Here is a 27,037-nt window from a genome sequence, read left to right as displayed (position 1 = left end):
TGAACGGGTTATGTATTCCCGGATTCTTTTTTATTTTCGGCATGTTTGTAGAGTGTCAGCATGGTTTTTTGAAGGGACGTTCGGTTGAAACAAATCTTTGCTCTTTTTTAAATTACTCTGCCCCTGTTGTTACAAAGAGAGGACAAGTTGATTGTATCTTTTTTGACATGTCTAAAGCTTTCGATAAAGTAAACCATGAATTGCTGTTACACAAATTATCGTCATATGGTTGTTGCCCAGAGCTATGTAACTGGTTCCGTAGTTATTTGTCATCTCGACGGAACTCGGTTCGTGTAGATAACAGTCATTCCGACCACTTCTTTTCCACATCTGGTGTCCCTCAAGGCTCCATCCTTGGCCCGTTGTTGTTTTTGATATTCATCAACGACTTGCCGTCATATGTTGATAACGCTCAAATTGTGTTGTTTACCGATGACATCAAGCTTTTTATGAATATTCACTCTTCTATCGACTGCAACGCTCTACAGCATGATGTTTCACAGATTGCTATTTGGTGTACAGCGAAAAACTTATCTCTGAATGCATTGAAAACAAAAGTCGTTTCTTTCTCAAGGCGTCACACCATAATAGACTGCGATTATGTTTTAGAGGGGATGCCTATCAAACGTCTTTCTGTCATAAAAGACCTTGGCGTATACCTTGATAATGTTCTAACGTTTACTGCCCATGTGCCATTTGTCGTTGGCAGTGCAACAAGAATGCTTGGTGTTATATCTCGTATTACGAAGCACTTTAATAACCCGGCTTCCTTGGTTCGGTTATTTTGTGCCCTTGTCAGGTCTAGACTTGAATTTGCATCAGTAGCTTGGAATGCGTTAAATAAAACTCAGGCATTGAACATTGAAAATGTACAGAAGAGGTTAATACGTATCGTGTGTGATCGATACTCTCATCGTCGCTTCTATTTTGATTATGAATTTCTTCTTAACTAAGTTTCGTTGACAAACTTGTCCGATAGAAGAGCGGAACGTGACTTAGTCTTTTTTCATAAGTTAGTAAACGGTGTATCTGATTGTGACTCGCTTTTAAGTGATGTTAATTTACACGTTCCCTCCCGACCCACTAGAAATCATAGTACTTTTTACATTAATACTGTCTGTGATCTCTCGCCTTTATCACGCTGCCAACTGCTTTTTAACCACATCAACAATGCTGAAGTGGATATATTTAGCGACTCTCGGGTGTTCGCGATGAAAATGAAAGTGCTTGTCGCCAATTTGTAACGTTTGTGTATTTTTGCCATGTCTCTGTTATATTAATTCCTCATTCATTATGTGTACCAAAGAAAAGACCTGTTGGTTGTTTTTGGGCACTTGAAAATAAATATTTATTATTATTATTACTATTTATTATTATTATCACGTTCAGGATCAAGAGTAGAACACGGGAGCAGGGTGTCCGACAGGTAGTACGAGGTAAACTCAGGAGCCTCGTTTGCTTTGTCGGCTTCATTTCCTGTGATTAGCTGCGCATCTCCAATTTTCCTAAACTCCAACTCAGCGAATTCAGCAAATGCGCTTGCGTATTTTAGCTTCAGTGTAATGGGAAAGAAGGGAAGGTATGGTGATCGTTTGCTTTTCCCGATGGCCGAGAGCGGCCTCGCGCTTCATGCCTCATGTGTCACTATCAACTTGGTACCAGCTGTGCACTGCCAGCAGCACCGCAATGGCAAAGGCAAGTTAATTTTTTGAAATTTGGATCTGAATAAGACGAAGAAGGCAAAAATATAAACAAAGCATAAGGGATTGTCCTGTTGACAGTTGAATGTTACATCTGCAGAGTGGGATAAAATGGTCAATCGTCCCATTTTTGCAGGTATTTCTTTTCTAGCCTTGGAATGCAAGGTGGCGCTGCTTCCAACATACCAATTAAGCTGCACTTTATGGGTAACAGAGAGACATCCCTGCTGTTGTCATGTTCTCCAACCGGCGATACTAAAGATATCCACTTCAGAAATGTCTATGGTGTAGGAAAGGTTAAGGGCGCGTGGGTTTATCTTAGCAAAACGCTCTTCTGCGAGGAAGCTCGCGCATTTAAAGGGACATTAAAGACGATTTTATGTAATTTTTGACAATGGTGTTTTTAGGCTTCTTGGGAACATAACAGGCTGCTTAATTTTTTTGAAGACATTTGTGACGCGTATTTCTGTGCCTACGAAAGACCTGAAGAAACCGAAACTAAACTATCTCCATTCTCATATCTGGGCCTCCGAAAACAGAGGTGACGTAGGGAGTGACGTCACCTCTGTCAAGTGCGAATAGTCGGTATCGGTATTACTTAGGTGATCGAGACTCTGGTTACCGCGGTGGGTTATAGCACCGCAGTGGCGCGGTCGTTTCGTCGGATCTGTCAACATGGACGACAACGCCGCTCTCGCTAGCGAGGTCGGGCTTCCGTTCAGTGAGCTAACACCAACAGAGGGGGAGTATGTGTGTGGCGGCCTCCGCCATCACCCGACGGCGACCGCCCAGCCGGCAACGAGCGGCCCGCAGGCTGCGGACAGGGAAGCAGTGAGCACCATTCGCACGGGCGAGACGAGAGCGGCGCGTTGCCGAAGGACAGGGACGCGGGGGAGATGCCGAGGGGAAAGCGGTAGCGACCCGGCCGTTCCGGGAACCGGTTCCTCTGCGGGGGCGCTCCCCAAGAAGGAGAAAATAAACACTACCATTTTTGGTTTTCACCAAAGACAAACGTCCTATTTCTTCGTCATGAAAAAACACTTACAACAACGCACACGTGCAAACTTAGGTCGCCCGAACGAATACTGGTCTTCGGTCGACCGTTAGAACAACCATCTACAGCGCACGAATTTGCCATGACTACCATTTTGCAGAATCCTTCGAGTACCATGTTCCCAAAGTAAACACGACACCGACATCTGGAACCAAAACCAAATGTCTACCACGTATTCTTTTCTCATTTTATTTTGTTTGCTCGTAGTTGCTCGTTGCCCGTTTGGCGTCCAGCAAGGCAAAGAGAAAAACATTAACGCTGTTTTATTTACGGTTTAGTAACCACTTCCGGTCCGATTTATAATTTTCATGGTTATTGAAGCGGAAATTTAAACAGTATCCCTACAAATCGTGACTGAGGGCACGTCTCTCGTTTCGACCAATCGCTGACGCGTCTCTTGTGACGTCGCGCTTCTTGGCCCGCAACGGTCCCGTGAGCTCCGCTTCTCCTGGCTTCTCCCTCAACTCTCGGGCGTCGCCCCAGTCGATCCCGGTACGATCATTACCGCGACTGTTCAATTGATTTGCGCGGCACACAAGCGCCGGTTTCGGCTGAAATTTGGGCAACGTGGCCTGAAACGTGCCTGAAACCCAGTTCAGTCTCCAAGAAAATATCCGAAATTGCCTTCATTGTCCCTTTAAGGCACTTCGCAGAGCAAAACGCTAGGAACTTTTACAGGCTTAAGGTTGTAAAAACGCTGTTAACACTCAAGGCTATACTTCTTCATCACCCTTATTTAGCCATTTAACAAGGATGCGCAACAGGGTACAGTGGTGAAGTCAGCGGAACCGCTCAGGAATGACGTTCGCCACGTCGACACCCACTTTAGCCAATGTTGTTTTAGCGACGACCTCAAATGATTATTGCTTCTGCCAATGCTTTTTGGAGAGATATTCTATGACGTAATATATACAGGGTGTTCAATAAGCTTAACAGATTTGTTTTAAAAAGTTGTTAAAACTACACGTATGCGGGATTATTAGGTAAATTACACGGCCAGGGGGACATACTATTGGGGGCTAATCATAGCGATTAGACCAATAATTAACTAAAATTGTTTACTTCACTTCTTAATTAGTGAAAATAGATCTATGGCTCCAATTAGAAACAGTTTCCGCAGAAGAAAGTCTACCGCCGTGATAACGCGCCCTCGCGATTTTTCCGTCTCTTATTGCAGCCCCATGACCTGGCACCTGCTGCACGGGTGGTACCCACAGCGCAATGCTACGCTTCTCACCCGTCTAAGGTATTTCTAAAAGTTATTAATTTAGTAGTTTTCGATGTGCCACAGTAAGTTTTGAATTGGAACCTTATGTCTATTGTCACTAACTGGAAAGGTAAACGTTTTTACTAAATTAGTCATGGGCTGTTATGATTAGTCCTTTTTACTATGTTCCCCCTGGTCGTGTAACCCACCTGCACAAACCGCGTAAGTGTAGCTTTCAGGGCTTTTTTTAAAACAAACTTGTAAAACTTGAAAAAAAAAATTATACCTGTATAATGGATTACGTGAAATATTGACTAGAACAAAGAAACCTCCGTGTAACAGGTGTATTCGTAGAGGAATTTATCTGTGGATGAATTCCTTTCAGTTGTCGAGTAAAGAAGGTTGTGTATCAGTCACCAGGGTCATAATTACCCTGTCGCGCGCGAATCATTCCGTCTGTGTTTGTTCCTTTTTGTATGTAAGAACTGCATGTGGTGTTTGGGGCTTGTAAACTTTCTCCTCTAATAAAACATCCCTATGATGATGCTAAGATACTCTGCACCCTATTTGTAGGATGTTCACCAGCATTCGAAGGGTATTGGGTAACCCCGTTAGACTGTTAGCCCTCGCGCGCTGGCGTTCATTCCCTTGTCAGAACTCAAGCAGGTACTGCGTTCTTATTATGTCATCTACTTCAATAGTTTGTTCAAGAGCGTTCACTGGGAGCACCGACCTAAGCTATAAGAAAATAGCATATTCTAGATTATTATGATTTTTCAGTCGTCGTATTCCTATGCTCTGGACGTTGTTATGCAAATATAGTCGGCGCGTGAAAAGTTTTAATATTCTATAACCTGATTTTTTATCTATAGGAACTCCAGTCTACCGAAACATGGTCAGTGGGATCGTTGTCGTTGTAGGTGTATCCGAATGCAGGTGGCTGCAGTGTTTATGTCCGTCGTGGTCGGTTTTAAGTACTTTTTTCGTTCATAACGCAGCTCTTAAGCGCGAAACAGATTAACGACGAAATCGTCCGAATCCTCCTTTCCGATCAGGCAATACGACGGTCGGACGCGGCTTGTTTGGTCGTTTCGCAGCGCCGTTCCGACGTTGCGGCATGCTACCAACTGTCCAGAGGTGGTTACGGTGGTCGGATGGCCGGTGCCATCCGACATTTGCAACAGCGTAGTAATGGGCAACTATTAGTATGTCCGCAGCTCGACTCTGCCCGTCAACATGTACGCCGCGATGCCCTTTACTGTTTATTTTGTTTTGGCACAAGTTCGCCGCAATAAGTCTGAAGTTTCATCAGTTTTGATGAAACTTCAGTCACAAGTTCGCCTCATGTAGCGGTCACTTTCACTTCTGAACTCGTCTACCATTTTCCATCTGTGAAGACATACTCGTCAGTGGTAACTGAGATGTTGCCGCGCGTTGTGCCGGGAAATCAACGCTCGGTCACGGAGCTCTAGAACGTTCTCATTTATTCTTGTTCCGGACGTAACTTATATCCTTTATTCCTGCTTTCTTGTTCTAGAAAGTGCGTGTTCATTCTCGCCCCGAGCGCGCCACGCTCGAAACCTTCTCCGCCGAATCTTCGAGATAGTGACCCACTCTTGATAAGAGGCCGCCCGCGACCTTGTCGAGTCAGTTTTCGCCTGAGCGTTCGATCCTGCTGCTTCGCCGCTTTCGACGCCCGCGACGCTCTGTTGTTATTTTCTTTTGCCTTTTATTCCTGGGCACAAGTTCGCCCCATTAAACGATTCAGTCTTCTCAGTTATTTCGTTGTTTTGTCACGTTGTCATTCGTGACACTTTGGTGGAGGTACGGGGTACTGCATGCCCCTGCCGCGTACCCCTCCGAGGGCCCGCAGTGCAAGTCCGACGCCTAGCCCACGAAGAACCAACGAAAGCACTTCCGCGATCCGGCCCAGTCGTCGCACCCAAGGCCTAAACCCGGAATTCGGACCTCTGCCGCCCAAGACTAAGCAGCCAAAGAGGCCAACGATGGACAGCCAGTCGTCGCAGAACCCGTCCACCGCCAGCGTCGTATACCTGCCCGTCGCACCCAAAACTCCGACGCCTTTCCACGGAGACGCCCACGAGGACATCGAGGACTGACTGCAACATTACGAACGTGTAGCCCGCCACAACGGATGGACGACTGAGCAGTGCCTCCACAATCTTTACTTCTCGCTTGAAGGCACTGCGAGGCACTGGTTTGAAAACCTCGAAGCCTCCTTCGCTACATGGGAGTCCTGCGTCGCCGAACTTAAGCGGACATTCATTAACCACCATCGTCGCCAGCGAGCAGAGGACCTGCTTCAAACAAGGGTGCAGGGCCCCAATGAAAGCCTGACCAGCTTTGTTGAGGATGTCGTGCGTCTAAGCGTCCGAGCCGACCCGGAAGCCACCGAGGAAAAGAAACTTCGAATCCTCATGCGAGGCGTCAAGGTAGAAATTTTCGGAGGCCTGGTTCGGAATCCCCCGACGACCGTCGATGCTTTTGTCAGTGAAGCCACCAACATCGAGCGCGCACTGACGGCCCGAACAAGTCATTACCACCGACTCGCCGGAGCGGCTACTGCTCCAACCGTCGCAGCTTCCCTACTGGACCCGAATACCAACGCTGTCGACAAACTCCGGGAAATCGTCCGGGATATCGTTCGGGAAGAGCTCCGCAAGATCCTACCCGCTGCAGATCGCCCGTCTTCTCTCTCACTCGCCCAAGTCGTACGAAAGGAGGTCCACCGAGCCTTCCAGGCGGAGACTCCTGTCACCGTAGCAGCACCCGAGGAGCCCACCCTGACCTACGCCGCAGTGGCCCGACGGCCACCGCCTCCTCCTCGAGCCTATATCCCTCCACCCCGACGTCGGTCTCCTGCGCCGCAGCACGACCGCCACCGCGACGACCAGGTTCAGTACGCCGGCCAGGAGCCCCGCGTACCTCGGAAGACCGACATGTGGCGAACACCCGACGGACGTCCTTTGTGTTTCCACTGCGGGGAAGCGAACCACACCTATCGCCAATGCCCATACCGGCTACTCGGGCTGCGGGGGTTCCACCTGAATGACCCGCGCCCCCGTTACGGTGAACGCCCTCGAAAGATCGACGAGTACCTTCGACGACCTCAGTCCCCCGAGCCTGCCTCCCGCCGAGAGTTCCGGTCGCCATCGCCACGACGTCCGGCTACGCCGATGCACCGACCCCGACGTGAAAGCCTGTCACCCCTCGCTCCTCGCCGGGGAAACTAGGCGCGGCAACCCCTGGAGGTGGAGTTGCCGAAGATGACCGACGTAAAGAGCCTCCAAGAACGACGGAGCGCTCCCACTTTCCCGACGCCACGCATCGCAGCGAAGCTTCTGCATCGGTGTCCAACAACCTAAACGTTGTTATCGACGGCCACGACGCATCAGCACTCGTGGACACCGGAGCAGACTACTCAGTCTTTAGTGGGAGGCTCTCCCGCCGTCTTCGAAAAGTCACGACGCCGTGGGATGGACCTCAAATACGAACCGCCGGAGGGTACCTCATCACGCCGGTTGGGAGATGCACTGCTCGCGTCCGGATCCACGGTGGGACGTGCCCTGTCAAGTTCGTCGTTCTTAAAGGCTGTTCGAGGGACGTTATCCTCGGAATGGACTTTCTCTGCGAGTATGGCGCCGTCATCGACTTCGGAGAAAACCGGCTGACGCTACGAAAACCTGCTCCACCACAGGAGGACCCCAAAGCGACGTCATCCGCGGTACGAGTCCCCGCAAACCGCGTGAACCTACCGCCGCGGTCAAGTGTTCTCGTACCCGTCGGGGTCGATGAGACTTTCTGCGGCGACGTTTTGTTCGAAGGAAGCCTCCAGTTGCTTCTAGGAAAAGGGATCGGCATCGCAAGAGGCGTCACGGAGCTCCAAGACGGACACACTGTGGCACTGGTAACGAACTTCCGACAGGAGGCCCAGCAGCTTACGAGAGGCACCGCCGTGGGTCACGCCGAGGAACTCTCAGACTCAGCCGCAATCGCCGGGATATCAGAAGAACTCTCTTTGTGGCCACCCAAAACAACGCCGCCTTCGCAGTTTGACAACGACCCAACCCTGCCTACCCCACAACGACGACAACTGAGTGACCTACTCGCCGAGTTCAATGAGTGCTTCTCCACGTCGTCAAAGGTGCGTCAAACGACCGTTGCAAAACACCGAATTGTCACTGAAGACAACGCGCTTCCTGTTCATCGGTCGCCGTACCGTGTCTCTGTCAAAGAGGGAGAAGTCATCCAGAAGCAGGTTCAAGAAATGCTCGACGACGACATTGTCCAACCCTCAAGCAGTCCATGGGCTTCACCGGTAGTCCTAGTGAAAAAGAAAGACGGGGCCCTTCGGTTCTGCGTGGACTATCGCCGACTGAACGCCGTAACAAAAAAGGACGTCTACCCCCTGCCACGTATCGACGACACTCTGGACCGGCTGCGCCACGCCCGATACTTTTCGTCGATGGACGTGAAGAGTGGGTAAGACTGCCTTCGTCACGCCGGACGGGCTGTACGAATTTAAAGTTATGCCGTTCGGACTATGCACAGCACCGGCGACGTTCCAGCGCGTAATGAACACCGTTCTTTCCGGCTTGAAGTGGCAAAGTTGTCTCGTCAATCTCGACGACGTCGTGGTATTCGCCGGCAAATTCGACGAGCACCTGAGACGCCTGCGAGCCGTGCTACAGGCTATCCAGAATGCCGGACTGACACTGAAGCCGTCAAAATGTCGGTTCGCTTACGCCGAGCTCAAATTCCTGGGCCATGTCGCGATTGTTTAAGGTGTAAGTCCTGACCCTGCAAAGACATCCGCTGTCGCCGAATTTCCGAAGCCATCTGACACGAAGGCCGTGCGAAGATTTCTTGGGCTGTGCGCATACTACAGGCGTTTCGTTCGCGATTTCGCCAAGATTTCCACACCGCTCACACATCTGACAAAGGACTACGTGAACTTCCAGTGGGGGGAGGAGCAAGAACAGGCGTTCAACGAACTGAAGGAAAGTTCTAGTCTCCCCCCATTCTCGGGCACTTCGATCCATCAGCCAAAACAGAAGTTCACACGGACGCCAGCAACGCCGGACTCGGCGCGGTACTCGTCCAAAGACAAGACGGAGCAGAGAGGGTGATCGCTTACGCAAGCCGGGCACTGTCCAAGGCAGAGAAAAATTACTCAACAACCGACAAGGAATGTCTCGCTGTCGTCTGGGCGTTGACCAAGTTCAGTCCGTACCTGTACGGGATCCCATTCCGCGTTGTCACGGGCCACCATGCTCTCTGTTGGCTCGCCAACCTTAAGGACCCGTCAGGACGCCTCGCTCGCTTTAGCCTTCGACTGCAAGAATTTGACGCAACCACTGTGCATAAGTCTGGCCGCAAGCATAATGACGCCGATTGTTTGTCTAGGGCCCCAATCGAATCTCCCCCCGACAGCACCGACGACGACGATGAAGCCCGTTTTCTCGTAGCACTTACGGATACCGACATGGGAGCACTTCAACGAGACCCCCGCAGGGGGCACCTGTGAAAGCAGGTGTTTGGAGAGTGGCGTCTCCACGGACCCCGAGTCATGCGGGTTCGCCCGCCCAAGTATGGCTGTGCGTGGCTTTCCCGTGTCCGGGGAAAAGGGCATCCTGGTGGTTGAGCCGAGCCCGGGGTAGGTTTGGACCCTTCGGGGCCCCCCGGGTGAGGCAATACACCAATTCGGCCCCCGCTTCTCATAGACGGGAGTCCTGGTAAGGCCCGGTCAGGATGATTCAGTCTGGTCGCCACATCCTCTACTATCCCCTCCCTTCTTTCACACTTGTCTTCTCCTTCTTTTCACTCTTCTCATTTCTCTTCTTTCCTTCCTCAACTTCTTTGGCGGCAAGGGCTAACCTTGGGTGGCGACAGACACCTTGTCCAAAACCACTCTTGGTTATAGAGACTGGGCAGCACTAATAGCGTAACGTCTTCAGCCAAGCCATTCTTGTTATGGAGCGTTACCTATTCCCTTGTTGGGCTCGGTGGTGGGCGGTGCACCACAGTTTCCGAAAACCCTCCCCCTTCATATGGGTTCCAAACTTAAACCTTTTGATCGGCCCCCCAAAAGGGGCCGCACCGAAGCACTGAACACGAAACAATCTTTTGTACTGGAAAAATTCCCGAAGTTCCTTGTTATGCACTCGGAAGGTGACAAGCCACTTGGCAAACTTTCTCCCTTTCTAGTCTCCAAAGTTCTTGAGGGTGTTATTGGCGCCAATTACAATGCAAAGAAGATGGGATCTGATGATCTCCTTGTCGAGGTCAACACAAAGCAGCAAAGTGATGCCCTTCTTAAACTGAACCTTGTCTCTGACTACAAAGTAAGCGTCAGTCCTCACCGCAAACTGAACAGTGTTCAAGGGGTCATTTCTGAGGATGACTTGCTTGACTCACCTGAGCCAGAGATAATTGAGGGCCTCTCTAGTCAAGGAGTTATAGATGCACGACGAATCACTATCCGCCGTGATGGTGTGGAACGGAAGACAAAACATATAATTTTGACTTTCGATTCGACCACTCTGCCTCAGACTGTAAAGGCAGGTTACCTTCAATGCCGGGTCCGACCTTATGTGCCGAACCCTCAACGGTGCTTTAAGTGCCAGAGGTTCGGCCATGGGTCACGGAACTGTCGGGGAAGGGACACCTGTGCAAAGTGCTCCAGCAAGGAACACGTTGCAGATGTGTGCGATAATGAACCTCATTGTGCGAACTGTAGTGGCAACCACCCGGCATAATCTCGATCTTGCCCTGTGTGGAAAGACGAGAAAGAAGTTCTTACATTAAAAGTTACCGAAAACATTACCTACACTGAGGCAAAGAAGCGTTTTGCTTTTGTATCAAAAGGGTCTTATGCCGAGGCCGTGCGCAGGGGACCAGCGCGGCCAGTAGTTTCGATGGGAACGCAGACGTCTCCGGACGACCTGCATCTCCCGTCACGGTCCCCCTCTAAACCCCCGAGAGCGGCGCCAAAGGCACCGCCTCTGAACCGCAAGGTGAATGCTGCTTTGCCAGCATCCGCCCCAGAACAGGAGATGTCGTCTCCTGCTCAACCGGCTGCTTCGACCTCTCGGGGTCGGGGCCTACCTCCCCACACCTCTGCTCCTCAGAGGAAGCCTGGGGAGGTGCCAAAGCAGTCGACCTCCAAGGGCCAGCTGCCAGCAACTCCAGACGAGCCCATGGACGAGGGTGGGTCGAGATCTGATGAGGAGGCTCTCCTCTCAAGATCAGAGTCCACCCCCTCTGCCTCCGGTGACTCTAATCGGAGGCAGAATACCCCCCCCCCCCCCAAAAAAAAAAAAACAAAGTGCACCGCGTGTAAAAATAGATTTTAAACCGTAAGGAATATAGCTTTTTGATATAATTTGTATGTTATACTTATTTTGTTTTAAATGGTTAAAAATATATGTATAATGCAGTGGAACTGCCGCGGTCTTTTTCGTAATATTGATGATGTCAACGTTTTTCTCGATGAGCTCCAGCCTGTTGCCATCTGTTTACAGGAGACTCATCTTAATGAAACATATACACAGGTACTACGGCGACATCAGGTTTTTAGAAAAGACCGTGTTTCTTGTAACACCTCTTCTGGTGGAGTAGCTGTGGTTGTGCAGAGTGGTATTGCCTGTGCGCCTGTCCCTCTCGCAACCCCATTAGAGGCAGTAGCAGTTCGTGTTCTGCTTGACCGCCTAATTACTATTGTTTCGCTTTACCTTCCACCAAACTTTCCAGTGCATTTACATGACCTGCAAGGGCTTGTGGGCCAACTGCCACAGCCTTTTTTAATCTTAGGAGATTTTAATGCACACCAGCCCATGTGGGGCAGTGCTCGTCAAGACTCTCGTGGCGGTGTCATAGAACGTTTTTTACTGTCATCTGGCCTTTGCCTTTTAAACAAGAGACAACCAACTTTTTTTAGTGCACCTCATAATATTTTTACTTCCATTGATCTTTCGATATCATCACCTACTTTACTTCCTTGTTTTTCTTGGAAGGTTTTAGAAAATCCTTTCGGTAGTGACCATTTTCCCGTAATTTTAGAAAGTTCAGTATCCCTTCCTTCTCTTCGGGCTTGTGCTCCCAAGTGGAAGTTAGATAAAGCCGACTGGGCTTTATTTTCTCTGGAGGCAGTGGTTGATCCCGCTGTTTTTTTAGCTATGTGTCCTGAGGAAGCGACTCTTTATCTTACCGAAAAGATTATAAATGCTGCTTCTCTGTCAGTTCCCCGAACTTCTGGAAATATTCCCAAGGAATGCAAGCCTTGGTGGAATAAGGACTGTACGACCACCATAAAAGCTCAGAATAAAGCTTGGGGAAGGTTTCGGCGGTACCCGACTGTTCAGAACAAGATCGAATTCAAACAGTGTAAAGCAAAAGCTCGTTGGACACGAAAACAAGCCAAGAAGACCTCATGGGTGAAATATGTATCCTCCCTAAACAGTTTTGTTCCTGCAAAAGAGGTATGGGATCGTGTTAAGAAAATTCGAGGTACTTACCACTCATTCAGCATTCCCCTTTTTTCTTCATCATCCCCATCAATAAAAGATCAGGCTGACATTCTTGCTGATCATTTTCGAGAAGTCTCCAGTTCTTCAAATTACTCTACCAAATTTAAAAAAGTTCAGGTCCTTGGCAGAAAAACAGCATATTGATTTCTCTGGTAGTGATACTGGTTACAACCGGCCGTTCACAATGTCTGAGCTTGAATTTGCCCTTGCAGTAAGGAAGCAGTCAGCACCTGGTCCAGACATGATTCATTATGAACTGCTGAGGCACTTGTCGGCTGAATACTTGGTGAATTTGTTGTCTTTCTTTAATTATTTATGGGAAGCTTCTTGTTTTCCACAGTGCTGGAATCGAGCACACATCATTCCTACCTTGAAGCCTGGCAAAGATCCTTCCATACCAGCAAGTTATCGGCCTATAGCACTGACTAGTTGTCTAGGAAAAACTTATGAACGGCTTATTAACAGAAGGCTAGTATACATTCTAGAACAAAAGAAAATTTTCGATAAAAACCAGTGTGGTTTTAGAAGAGGTCGCTCAATCTTAGATCACCTTGTCCGGTTGGAGACTTTCGTGCGTGAGGCTTTTGTGAAGCGGCAGCATTGCGTTTCTGTCTTTTTTGATTTACAGAAAGCTTACGATACGGCATGGCGGTACGGAATACTTCAGGACCTGTATAGGTGTGGCGTTCGTGGTCGCATGCTGCGTTGCTTAAAGGACTTCTTGACAGACCGTTTCTTTCAAGTCCGCCTGGGATCCACGCTCTCAGATGTTTTTACACAGGAAAACGGCGTCCCACAAGGAGGTGTCTTGAGTGTTACCTTGTTTGCAATTAAGATCAACAGCCTAACTGCAGTTATACCACCATCAGTCTTTTATTTATTGTACGTAGACGATGTCCAGATCGCTTTCTCCTCATGCAACTTGTCAATTTGTGAGCGCCAATTGCAGATAGCAATAAATAGGATGAGTAAGTGGGCCGATGAAAATGGCTTCCGGTTTGCACCAGAAAAAACAGTGTGCGTGCCTTTTTCATTACGTCGAGGGTTGTTGCCAGATCCCAGCTTGCAGATGAATGGCACTGACGTAACCTTTAGGCATGAACACAAATTCTTGGGTGTTGTTTTTGATAAGAAGCTCACTTTTCAGACCCATCTAAAAGAACTGAAGCGAAAGTGTCTTAAATCTGCCAATGTTCTCAAGGTGCTTGCACACATGTCCTGGGGTTCTGACAGGAGATGCCTCCTGCGACTCTACAACTCGTTGGTTCGTTCCCGCCTCGACTATGGTGCGGTTGTATATGGCTCGGCACAACCGTCATCTTTAAAAATGCTAGATCCTGTGCATCACCTTGGACTTCGACTTGCCACGGGGGCCTTCCGAACGTCGCCTGTCCCGAGTTTGTATGCAGAGACATACCAAATGCCACTAGAAAAGCGAAGACAGTTCCTCAGCCTATGCTATAGTTATAAAGTCAAATCTGACCCTGAACACCCATCCTTCCGTTGTTTGCAGGTATCTCCTTTTTTTCGTCTTTTTGAGAATAAGCCAAGTATAGTACGGCCTTTAAGCCTCCGCATTCAATGCATGTCTGCATCTCTGCAGCTTGCACTTCCTGAGCGTAGCTTGATGACAAAAGTTCGAAGCATTGCTCCTTGGAAGGCGGTGCACTATACCTGTGACTGGTCACTAGCGAAATACAATAAGCGAACTGTTGCACCACTAGTCCTTCAGCAAGAGTTTATGACCTTGCAAGCTAAGTATAAGGACCATGCACAATTCTTCACTGATGGTGCAAAAACTCCACACTTTGTCGGTTCGGCTGTATATTCAGAACACTTTGTAAAAGCTCGACGGCTTCACTCTGTTGCTAGCATATTTACTGCAGAACTTTATGGTATGCTCATGGTCATTGAATATATATTAGGCAACAACATCAGGAAAGCTATCTTGTCTGTGGACTCCCAGAGTGCTATCCTCTCTCTCTGTTCCCTCAATGATTCTAAGAATCGGCTCGTGCAACAAGTACGGGTAGAGTTAAACCTGGCTTTCCAAATGGGATACAATATCAAGCTGTGCTGGGTACCAAGCCATGTGGGAATTTCAGGTAATGAAAAGGCGGATAGGCTAGCAGCCTCTGTTAAGGATGCTCTGGAAACACCCTTTCAGCTGCCTCAAGAAGATTTTAAACCAGTTCTTAAGAAAGCAATTCATAATGCCTGGCAGCAAGACTGGGACAAAGAAATAAATAATAAGCTACATGTCATCAAACCACGTTTGGAGGTATGGGAGAGTTCGCACCATAGAGAGCGTCACCATGAAGTTTTAATGTGTCGTTTGAGAATTGGACATTCACGTGTCACCCATCGACACCTTCTTTGTGGTGAGGACACCCCAGTCTGTGAGCATTGCGGTGAATTGCTAACAATGCTGCATATTCTATGGCACTGCAAATTCTTTGATCAAGAACGTCGAACAAGTTTTCCTTCACTTTCTGGATACCTTCCATTTCATCCAGCCTTTTTACTAGGAGATCAACCTTCAGTTCCTTTTGGTCATATTTTAAATTTTCTTAAAAAAAACTGGCTACCTGCACCAGTTATAGATCCTCTGCATAGTAATTCCTTCCTTTTACTATAGAGTCTTTTAATTATTACTTTGGCGCAGCATGGCCTATGTTGCTTTTTGCGCCATTAATAATAATAATAATAATAATAATAATAATAATAATAATAATAATACATTTATTCACACATGTAGAATCAACAATGGAATTACGGGTCCGGTCAAAGCCAGCATGGGCTTGTGGGACCAGGCCCTGCAGTAAAAGAATTCGGAAGTGCACATTGTCACGAGGAAGAGAAAAGAAAAAAGACAGTTGCACGAGACAGTGGCAGTGGCACAAGACAAAACAGAGGCACGAGATAAAAGGCATAGTTTCATTAATCCAAACCATCACATGTTGTAGGCTGAGCACTATGCACACGATGCGTTGACCCCGTTGTCTGAAGGATTGCAGCTCGAAGTGATCGAACGACGAGGGATCACTGACACTCATGGACACGAAAGCTTACACATACCGTAGATTGTAACTGTGTCGCTGTTAAGGTGGCATCGCACACACACACCAAAGTACCGAAGTAAAGTGAAAGAAAAAACAACCATGAGCACATGGAGACTATTGTCTATGTCCTTGATGGGTGCAGGCCTGTGTCAGACGTCTATTTTTGGTATTGATAGCCATCATAAAAGACAACATAGTACAAGGTGCCGGTGCATATCTGAAATTAGGGTTGTATTGGATGCGCGCTGGCCAAGAAGTATGGGGTCAAAATTTGATACCAATTCCGCGTGCTTTATATCATTGCATCGATACGGCAGAATACATCTTTCTCAAGCTTTTCGTCAATGTTTTGTTGGAAGTAATTGCCAAAACCGACTCAGGGATGCTATTGAAGACATTAGGCACATAGAATATACGCAAACTTTCACCATAATGGTTCCTTACACGAGGAATTTGGAAACGAAGATAATTTCTTAGGTCACGAGATGGTAAGGATGGTATAATAAACTCACTGTCCCAAAAATGTCTTCGTATTACAGTCTGAAGGAACAGGGAGTGAAACGTAGGCAATTCCAAGAACGAGAAAAGGTTGACATTTTTTGAACATTCTGTGTTGTATGCAATGCTCTTTAGAGTATTTCGTAGAATTCTGTCAATTCTTGACTGCCATAGAAGGGGGCAATTAAAAAAAACAGTGATGCCATACCTCAGGACACTGTAGGTAAGAGCATGCATTATACATTTTCTTATAGTTAGCGGCATATATGCCTTAATATGGTACATCATACAAGCGACTGTTCTCAGCCGTTGACATAGGTATGACATGCGGGTGTTCCAAGATAGGTCGCAATCGAAGTGAATGCCCAGGTACTTAATCGTGTTAACATAATGAACAGGCTCACAGGTAGAACATGAGCAGCATGAGTTATGAAGAAAGAGTGGGGCGGTTAAACTCACGCTTTTTAAAGGGTTGCGGAAACAAATAAGCTTTGTTTTGGTAGTATTTACTCGAAGTTTGTTTGCCTGGAACCAGTCCATTACCTTATTGGCATCTACTTGCAGCATGTTAACCGCATGGTGATATGAAATATGTTGAGACAATAAAACTGTGTCATCTGCATATTGTAGTATCACACAGTTCGTCGTAACGGATGACATATCATTCACGTAGATGTTAAAAAATAAAGGAGAAAGAATTGAACCCTGCGGGACACCAGATGTTAAAGAAACTTGAGAGCTGTGGAAATTATCTATTGACACAATCTGAGAGCGATTAGACAAGTAATTCTCCAAAATGGCATGAAAGGGACCACGAAAGCCGATCCTATACAACTTGTCCAACAGAAGCTTGTGATTCACAGTGTCAAAAGCGTTAGCAACATCGATGAAAAGAGCACATGCGTACATATTTTTGTCAAAAGTTGAGTGTAGTATGTCCGAAAAATGTTCAAGTAGGTTAGTAGTACCTCGACCAGATATAAATCCGTATTGATTTGGTGTGAATATTGCGTGTTTTTCAAGGAAACTGGACATTGCAACAAAAATATGCTTCTCTAATATCTGGGAAATGGATGACAATATTGATATTGGTCGGTACGAGGAGACTTGGTTTGGCGCACCACCTTTAAACAGAGGCACTACTAAAGCGCTTTTTAATTCATCAGGAATATAGCCCGTTTCCAAAAAGTCATTAATCAAAGTGAGAAGTACATTTTTCAGAGACTCGAAATTTCGGCATAAGTCGTGTACAGTAATGTCGTCGACACCAGCAGATCTAAAACGCTTGAATCCGAACAGATACGACCGTAATTCGAAATCTGTCAGAGGAGGAAGAAAGGCAGATTCTTTGTTGAACGGCATTCGCGGTGTGGGAATCCTATCGCTGCTAGACGGTACCGTGGCAGAGTCTGAGAAAAAACGATTGAAAGCGTTCACAGTTGCTAACATATCAGCTTTAAAATGTTTCCTTAGTGTCTCATAAATGTTATTCTTCAAATGACCTCGAGCCTCATTTATTACAGCCCAGGTTTTTCTTGAGTCGAATCTGGCATCCGAGATCTTTTTTGCGAAGTATGTTCGCTTCGCTGATCGAATAAGTGCAGTGACAAAATTTCTATGAATCTTGCTTTCAAGTTTGAGAGCAGCATTATTAGGGTAGCGGCGACTCTTCTTCCAAAATTTCTCTTTGAGATTAATGGCGTTAAGAATGTTAGAGTTCAGCCATAATAATAATAATAATAATAATAATAATTTTATTGGCGATGGGGAGAAGATTAAAGAAGTTCAATTAGCGGGACTGGACAAAGCCTGCATGGGCTCATGGGCCCAGACCCAGTAGGCTAAGGTGTCTATTAAAATGTTTCGATTATCATTTGGTTGCAATACATTATTGCTTCCACATACGTATCTGCACACATATATACACGCACAAATGTCATTCTTGTTGCACCGCTAAACCACAGTGAAGCAGTGTCAGGTCGTTGCCTCGGGAGTGATTGCAGTTTGAAGACAGGCCGGGAGACGCCCACACAGACACACAAACACACACGCACAGGCACAAATGGGCTGAAGTAGACCGGAAGAAATGTCGTAGAGTATATAACTCTTCTTGAGCGGGAGCAATCACATTTCCGTAAAATGATATGCAAAAAAAAAAAGTTGATTACAATGAGAAGAGTACTAAATTATGCAATGTTGAAATTAGTTAACATTTTCTTCAAATTTCTTCTCGTCGTAGCCTTGAGAATACGTTCTGGAAGCTTATTGAAAATGAGAGGAACGTAATATGAGCGAACTCTCTTACCGTAACGCGTGAAGCATCGCGGGGTTTCGAAGCGAGTTACGTGGCGAAAATTCCTTTGAGAGATGAAGGGACGCTTAAACTCATCGCTCCAGAAGTGGCGAAACACAACACTTTGTAGAAATAGAGAATAAAAAGTTGGTAATTGCAGAGTTTCAAAGAGTTCTATGTCAGATGTGAAATTCATTTGGTATCCAACGCTTTTCAACAAGCCTTTTAGAATACGATTGATATTGTCATGCCATAGTTCTGAGCAATTAGCAAACAGAGTGATGCCGTACCTGAGTATACTGTAGCCTAGAGCATGCGCGATTGACTTTCTAATAGTAAATGGCATAAACACTTTTTGATTAAAGAGTAAACAACTAACACTCCGAAGTTTGTTACATATTTGTGAGAGATGCGTGTTCCAGGACATATCCGAGTCGAAATGCATGCCCAAATACTTCACATTATTAACACATTCTAATGGCAGACATTTGAAGTTGCGACAGTTTGATTCGTGTAAGACAACCGACGAGCGCAGATTCAATTTCTTTAGTGGATTTCTAAAGCTGACAAATTGTGTCTTGGACATGTTAATTCTAATTAGATTTTCGTCAAACCAGTCCATTAGCTGCGTCGCGTCCTCAATCAATAGATGTATTGCTTCGTCATAATTCAGATGACGAGATATGAGAACAGCATCGTCTGCATACTGAAATATTCTGCAGTTGGATACTCTGGTTGAGATGTCGTTCACATACAAATTAAAAAGAAAGGGTGACAGAACTGATCCCTGAGGTACCCCCGCTTTTATCATTACGCGCGAACTTTGAAAATTTCCAACACTTACAATTTGCGATCGATCAGAAAAGAAGTTTTCTATTAATGCAAAAAATGGACCGCGGAAGCCGAAGTTCTAAAGTTTCTGAAGAAGCAACTTATGGCTGACCGTATCGAATGCTTTAGCAACATCTAGGAAAAGGGCACACGTAAATAGGTTATTATCAAATGCAGTGTGTATGAGATTGGTGAAATCCTCAAGCAAGGACTGAGTGCCTCGTCCAGCTACGAAGCCGTATTGGTTCTCTGATAAAATTTCAGAGGTGTGAACAAAACTAGTCATTATATTGGACATGTGTTTTTCCAATATCTCGCCAATGCACGGTAAGATTGAGATGGGTCAATAGCAGTCAATCCGACTTGGTGTTCCCCCCTTGAAGAGTGGTTTACGAGTGCGGTTTTTAATTCAGCAGGAATGTTGCAAGACGACAGGATACCATTTATCATGATAAGAATGACGTTTTTGATAGTTTCAAAATTTCGGCAGAGGTCTCCAATTCGTATGCCATCGATACCTGGAGACTTTTTCCGCTTTATACCGAATACAATTGATCGCAATGTGTGCTCATCTATTGGGGGCAAAAAAGCGGATGCAGATATTTTGTCAACATGACTAGGAGTGATGAATGTCACTCTGGAATCCCTGGAAATTCCCGATGATGTCGCAAATTGCTTGTTAAAGTCATTCACAGTTGACTGCAAGTCCAAACCGAAATGCTTCTCTAGGGATGCAATTATAGGTTGCCTAGATGCCCGCCCTCGAAATGCGTTTATTAAGTCCCAGGTTTCTCGTGGATTGTGCTTCGTCTCAAAAAACTTTTTTTGGAAGTAACGGCGCTTTGAGGATCTGATCATCTCATTCAATTTGTTTCTCGCGCAACAGAATTCTGCTCTTAGCTCCAAATTACTAGGAGCGCGACGAGAGCGTATCCATAACGCCTCTTTATCTTTAATGGCTCTCATGATATTGATGTCGAGCCAGGGCTTATCTGATCGTTGTTTGAAATTGACTACTTTCTGGGAGGCCTCATAAAAAGACTGAAAAATTGCAACAAAAGCAGGGTATACATTACAAGGTTCTGTAGATTGCAGGAAGTCATTCCAGTTGAAGGCAGCGACTAAAGCATCAAATTTAATAGTATCTGTTATAATTACGGACGTTTGGTTTCTTCTACTATATTTCTGTTGGGTAGCTTGGTGCTCCAAGTGACAACCTACCAAGTAGTGATCGGAAAGCTTTTGATGAATGACAGAGGTTTTCACAAGTGCATCTGGGGCTCTGATATTTATATGATCGATGCAAGAGACTACTAGTCTACCAGATAGAACTTCTTCTCTTGTTGGGATGTTAATGGTATTTTCAATTCCATAGTCCGACAGCAAACTTAGGTAGTCACAAACTGTAGATTTGTTAGGCTTTAAAGTGTCAATATTCATGTCTCCTATTAAACAAAATTGCCCTTCTGACCGCAACTCTTTGAGGATAATGTCCAGTTCTGCTAGAAAAAAGCGAGGGATTCTCCGAAGGTGGCCTGTACACTGCCAGCAAGAATAAAGAAAATGTGCAGTACGTAACTTTGATGGCGATTGATTCTGCATGTTGAAAAGACACACTTGAACTCGTTGGCAGCCATTTGTCCTTAATATAGATGGCAATACCACCGCCCCTACGAATATTACGCGTGTAAAAAAATTCATTATACCCATTCAAGACGAACTGATTACATTGAGAAGCTGTCACATCAATCTCGGTTTGAACAAATATATTTACAGCTGGATCTAAGTTGTTTACGACTTTTCGGAACTCCTCCCAATGTTTTCTTAAGCTTCTAATATTTACATGAATAATTGTTAATGAATGATTAGAAATTGGACCTAAAATATTATTAAATGAATTACAATCTGGAATGGAGTAACAAGTTGTAGAAGAGCTACTCATCGATGTTTAAGCGATTTGATCCAGTGCACCAGTGTCAGTGATGCGGAGGAGGGGAGAGTTCTGGCTTTGTTTAGCGTAGATTTTGCCATGTCGGACCAATACAAATTTGAAATTATTTTCCTTCCCTCTGGTCCGCGCCATCCAAAATAGCTTCCTACTTGAATCCGTGAGATTTTCGTTAAAATATACTCGGGGATGAGAATCATCACGAGGTAAGTAACCCAGGCGTCCTCGGTAGCCCATCCAGTGCTCCTTAATGGAGACAGACGAGAATCGGATTAGCACGGGTGGTACTGCAACAGACTTCACCGGCAGGCGATGTGCAGAAACGATATGTCAAGGATGAAAACCCTCAATATTGATTTGTTGTGCGAGCCCTGTTAGATGATCCATAATGTTCTCCTGAAGTGAAAATGGGATGCCATGCACCTCTAAATTGGAGAGACGATTAAATTGCTCCATGTCAATCTGATATGTTTTTAGCTGTTGGATTTCACGTGCCTGCTCAGACACGGTGGATTGCAAGGAACATGTTTCAGCTTGTAGCTCTTTGATTATTGTGGCCTGAGATTTAACTGAGGTCACAAGGGAGTCATACTGTGACGAGACAAAGCTAATTGATTCCTGCATCGTATTGACCGAGTCGCGCATTGTGTCGACCGCCTTTTTCATCGATAATAAAGCGTCGACCTTTGGGTGTAGTTTGTGAAGGGCATCAACGGTGTCCTTCCACGCAAGCAGAAGGTCAAGTTTTTTGTTCACCGTCGATAGCTCTGCCAAAAAGGCAATGGGATCCGCTTGAGATGACGGAGTGAGATCGCCGTCAAGATTTCATTTAGACAGTCCTCCCCGGCATCCGGGACAGCGCCATTTCTCATGTTTTGCGGCGCACATCCCTTTGAACGTGCTTTCCGAGACACCGGAACATTTTTTTCCCAAATGGTAGGCAAGCGCGCAGTCTGCACATTTCATGAAGCGACCGTCCTTTGGCATCGAATCGGAGCATCGAGCACAAATCTCAGGTCCTGCCATAGTGTTTACTCAACGACGAAGAAGGTGAAGATAGAAGCGGAAAAAAATGATCAAACAAAAAGCAAGCAAGAGAGACGCTTCCAGGCTCACCCGCAAAATCAGAGTACTGGTATTGTGGTGAACGTGATCACCAACTAACGATCAGCCGGCTCTAGCATGGGCTTGATGAAACGAAGATTGAGCTTCGGTGGTCACCATTCGATTGCCGCTGTCATGATGTTTCGAGAGGTGCTGCCTTTAGCCCTCTTGCTATAGGTCAAGAGGTTTCGTGCAGATGAGAAACGTCTTTCAGCTCACCGCGAAATATATTGCGCTAGGTGAGCTAGAGCTGCGCGACTGAAGCGGCAGCGAAAGCCGGGAATTTAGATGCTGCGGAAGGCTGCCGGGAAACTAGAGCCAACAAAATGCTGGTGACCTGATTTGGCTTGAGGACCGCTCCCGTCAAGTTCCCTTGGCTTCTTCATGGGTCTTTGACTGGCTGATGGTTGTAGACGGGCATAAATAATTTGTTTTCTGCTAAAATGCGAAGAGCATTCAAAAAGACCGACCGCTCTCGGGAACTTCTTCTTCCTTCCTCTTTTTTTTTAACACCTAATAATAATAATAATAATAATAATAATAATAAAATAATAATAATAATAATAAACACCTAATAATAATAATAATAATTCAACGAGACGACCCTGAACTTCGCGCCGTGATCGACCACCTCGAAGGTCAAGGAAGTTCAGTTCCGCGAGTCTTGGCCCGAGACCTGCCAAGCTTCGTACTGCGGCGAGGCGTGCTCTTCAAGAAGAACTTCGGAACAAGCAACCCTGCCTGGCTGCTGGTTGTTCCGGCCAGCCTGCGAGAGGAAATCTTTCAAGCATGCCATGACGACCCGACGGCTGGACACCTTGGATACAGCAGGACGCTCGCCCGGATTCGTGACAAGTACTACTGGTCGAGACTCCCGAAAACAGTCCACCTGTACACGCGTTCATGCCATGAGTGCCAACGACGTAAGAGGCCTCCAACGAAGCCAGCAGGACTCCTACAGCCGATACCTGCACCGACTACGCCCTTCCAGCAGATCGGAATGGATTTACTTGGGCCGTTCCCAACTTCGACGCAAGGAAATCGGTGGATTATCGTCGCGACCGATTATCTTACACGATACGCCGAGACGAAAGCCCTGCCATCGGGAACAGCGGTCGAAGTCGCCAAGTTTTTCGTCGAGTCCATTCTCCTTCGACACGGCGCCCCTGAAGTGCTGATCACAGATCGCGGGTCATCCTTCATGGCACAGCTGACCCAAGAAGTTCTTCGGCTCAGTCATACCAGCCATCGACGAACATCCGCTTATCACCCGCAGACCAGCGGGCTAACGGAGCGGCTCAACAAGACCATCGCCGACATGATCTCCATGTACGTCGACGTAGAGCACAAGACATGGGACGAGGTGTTGCCGTACGTCACGTTTGCGTACAACACAGCGGCTCAGGAAACCACGGGAATGACACCGTTCCAACTGGTGCACGGCCGGGCGGTTACCACAATGCTCGACGCCATGCTGCCTCACGTGCCAGCAGACGATGGCAACGACGAAGCTCAACTGATCTCCCAGCGCGCGGAGGAAGCTCGTCAGCTGGCAAGAATCAAGATTCAAGACCAACAACGAGTCGATGCACGCCGGTATAACCTTCGTCGCAGGGATGTCCACTTCCAAGCCGGAGACCGGGTATGGGTCTGGACACCGATACGGCGCCGCGGTCTCAGCGACAAACTGCTGAAGCGCTACTTTGGCCCTTACAAGATCATCCGACGCCTCGGCGATCTGAACTACGAAGTTCTACTTGACGGAACGCGCCCATCTGCCAGACGTCAGCCGCGACCCGAGGTGGTGCACGTCGTCCTGCTGAAGCCGTATTACGAACGATAGAGCTTTCCCCTCTCGTCGACGAGTGAACTGTGAACTGCGGCTCGCAATTCTGTTGTCCTTTTGTATTTTTTGTTTTTGTTTTCCGTTTTGTGCTGCATCGGGTCGATGCATTCTTAAAGGGGGGGATAATGCCGCGCGCTGTGCCGGGAAATCAACGCTCGGTCACGGAGCTCTAGAACGTTTTAATTTATTCTTGTTCCGGACGTAACCTCCATTCTTTATTCATGCTGTCTTGTTCTAGAAAGTGCGTGTTCATTCTCCCCCCGAGCGCGCTACTCTCGAACCTTCTCCGCCGAATCTTCGAGATAGTGACCCACTCTTGGTAAGAGGCCGCCCGCGACCTTGTCGAGTCAGTTTTCGCCTGAGCGTTCGATCCTGCTGCTTCGCCGCTTTCGACGCCCGCGACGCTCTGTTGTTATTTTCTTTTGCCTTTTATTCCTGGGCACAAGTTCGCCCCATTAAACGTTTCAGTTTACTCAGTTATTTCGTTGTTTTGTCACCTTGTCATTCGTGACAATATGCCAGAAAGGTTGATTAAGTGAGTAACACCTAACACTGCAATATGTTACGTAGGCGATCATTTAAAGACGACGAGACTCACCATCCTATGGATGTGATTCAAAGTTCGAATGCATACTTCGAAAATTAAATATGAGAATATAAATTTTAATTTAAAAAAGGCTGCAGATAATAGTAAAATATTAGCGCCTAGGTATTGAAAATATTAATTGAAAGATAAAAGAGGCGCATTTCTTTTTAGCGCTCTATAACATTGAGCATACAATAATACTGCTTACGTAAACCGCATCCTGCGGAGGAAAATTAGAGTGTTTTTTTTCCACCGGTAGGTCTTCATAAAACGAAAAAAGATAATAAACCATAATGACAATGAAATAGCCGGCACTAAACAGGCAGTGGCAAAAATCTCCAAAAATACTAATTTATTAAAGAAGACAATATTGACCTTAAATATACTTATTGAAAAAGAAACTTAAAAAAAACAAAAAATGTTATTAGAATCTGTGTACCAGCCAATTTTTAAAGAACCATAATTGTTTTTCATTCACTCACGGAGTATAGAACGAGTAAGTTTATGTTCATACTATTTGACTGTCTAATTAAAGAGTGGTTACACTATACGTATATAACTTCAGACTCTTTTAGTATAGGTTTATAACGAAACAAAAAATGGCATGCATTTTTAACCTTCCGGTAAAATGACGTTAGTCTACTGGAGGAAGAGGATGCCAGCTGGGCGTAAGACTTATTTTTGCCCATTGTCAAAGAACCAGCCGGACCAATGGCACAGACCATGTTTTCGATCGACCGGGTGCTCAGACTACTCGCCTACAAGCTCGACCGCAGGCTGGGAGACTTAAAGGCCTGCTTTCGCGAAACCGCCGCCCAGCCAAGAACGGCGCCAACCCCTAGAACCCCGCCACGGGTGTGCTATACTGCCTGCGTCGCCGGAAATTAGGCCAGCTCGTTTCCAAGCCAGGAGCGCAGGGATCCCTCGCAAAGCGCTCGAGACCGGCCTGCTACAATAGAAGTCAGCAGTCCATGGCGGCTGCGAAGACCACCGTCGCGAAAACCGGTGTTGGGCCTAAAGCTCTTCACCCTCTTCAGCCGCAACATCAACCACTCACTCTCGTCCAGAAGTTTAATTTAAACCATGACTACCATTCTTTTCATTCCCCTGTACAAAACCATTTCGTCATCGTTAGACGCTGCGCCGTGGGCCTCCACGGAATGTGCGACTGGTCTTCCTGCGGCGCCTCGGCCGCTTTATAGCTAACTATTCATTTTTTTAGAAAGCCCTGTTGTTTTTTTGTTTTTAATCGAACCAACCAGAGCGTAAGAGTAACGCTTTTGTGGTTCCCTAGTTTGATGCCCTTAGTTATGTTATTTTTTCTACGCGCAAACTGAACATGTCGCCCGAAGAGCAAGCTGACTTCATGTAATGGCGATTTTAAATGCCCTATGCTGTTGTTATTCATATGATACCTTATATGTTATTCCAAATAACAAAAGCACGTTTCGTAAGAACTGCAAGTATAATGTTTACACCACGACGCTCTGAGCACGGGTGGCTCTTAGATGATGTAAACTTTTGTTTTCGTACATGATATTTTGGGGAGCGATTAAGCTGTTGTGAAAATTCTCCTCACAGATATGCCTCTTGACAAGGTAGGTTTTTGGTTAGTATATTATTTATGATTCTCCAAAATACGTAGCGGTGAAGCCAGCATATCGGAGCCCGAGACTGAAGTAAATTAATGAGCGTGACCTACTTAACTAAATGCCACAAACACACCAAAGGGATGAACAAATATTTATATTCGTTAATTGTCAATCACATAAAACTAAAAAGAAAGGAAGAAAATATAAATACGGTTTTTGAAAATTAACTTTATATTTACGGCATGGTTTATTTGAACATTTACATGTCATGTATTTCATAAAATAATTACGCGCTTGATTGATATACCTCCATGTATTCTATGACACTTCACAATGATAGTTGTTTTACGTTCCTGTTTCTAACGGTTCATTTTCTACAGCTCTTTGAATTCGAGGAAAAAATTGTGCAGGTTTGCCAGTTTGTGTTGTACAAAACCAGAACTAATAAACCTCCACTGATTTCCTATAAAAATCGTCAGTCGCGGACACTACTACGGCGACAAATAGAGGATGCTTGTACAAAGACATTAGTCTGCAAACAAAGGTTAAATATAAAACAATAAAATCGAAATTAAGCTGTATTTCTCCACACAGTGCACTCTAATTTTTTCTTTGAAATTGTTTTCATGTAGTTTTCAAAATGAGTTTAGTTAATTACAATAAAAAGAATATCCCCTAAATTGTGTTTCGCGCTACACAAGTTCCCACATGGACCACAACCCTGAATAAGTGCTGTAATTAGGACCGAATCTAGCGCTTATTTAAAG

The 27,037-nt window shown here is 46.2% G+C and overlaps 1 protein-coding gene across 1 annotated transcript in view; it reads right to left on the bottom strand.

The window, feature by feature from the left end:
• The window catches only part of LOC120844443 (neprilysin-1-like), a 126,736-nt gene that overhangs the window by 72,422 nt on the left and 27,277 nt on the right, over positions 1-27,037 (bottom strand). The window lies entirely within an intron of this gene.

The sequence above is a fragment of the Ixodes scapularis genome, unplaced genomic scaffold, assembly GCF_016920785.2.
Source record: "Ixodes scapularis isolate PalLabHiFi unplaced genomic scaffold, ASM1692078v2 PGA_scaffold13__105_contigs__length_92229423, whole genome shotgun sequence".
Classification (NCBI taxonomy): Eukaryota; Metazoa; Arthropoda; class Arachnida; order Ixodida; family Ixodidae; genus Ixodes; species Ixodes scapularis.
The sequence above is the reverse complement of the archived record's forward strand: the minus strand, read 5'-3'. Positions and strand labels throughout refer to the sequence as shown.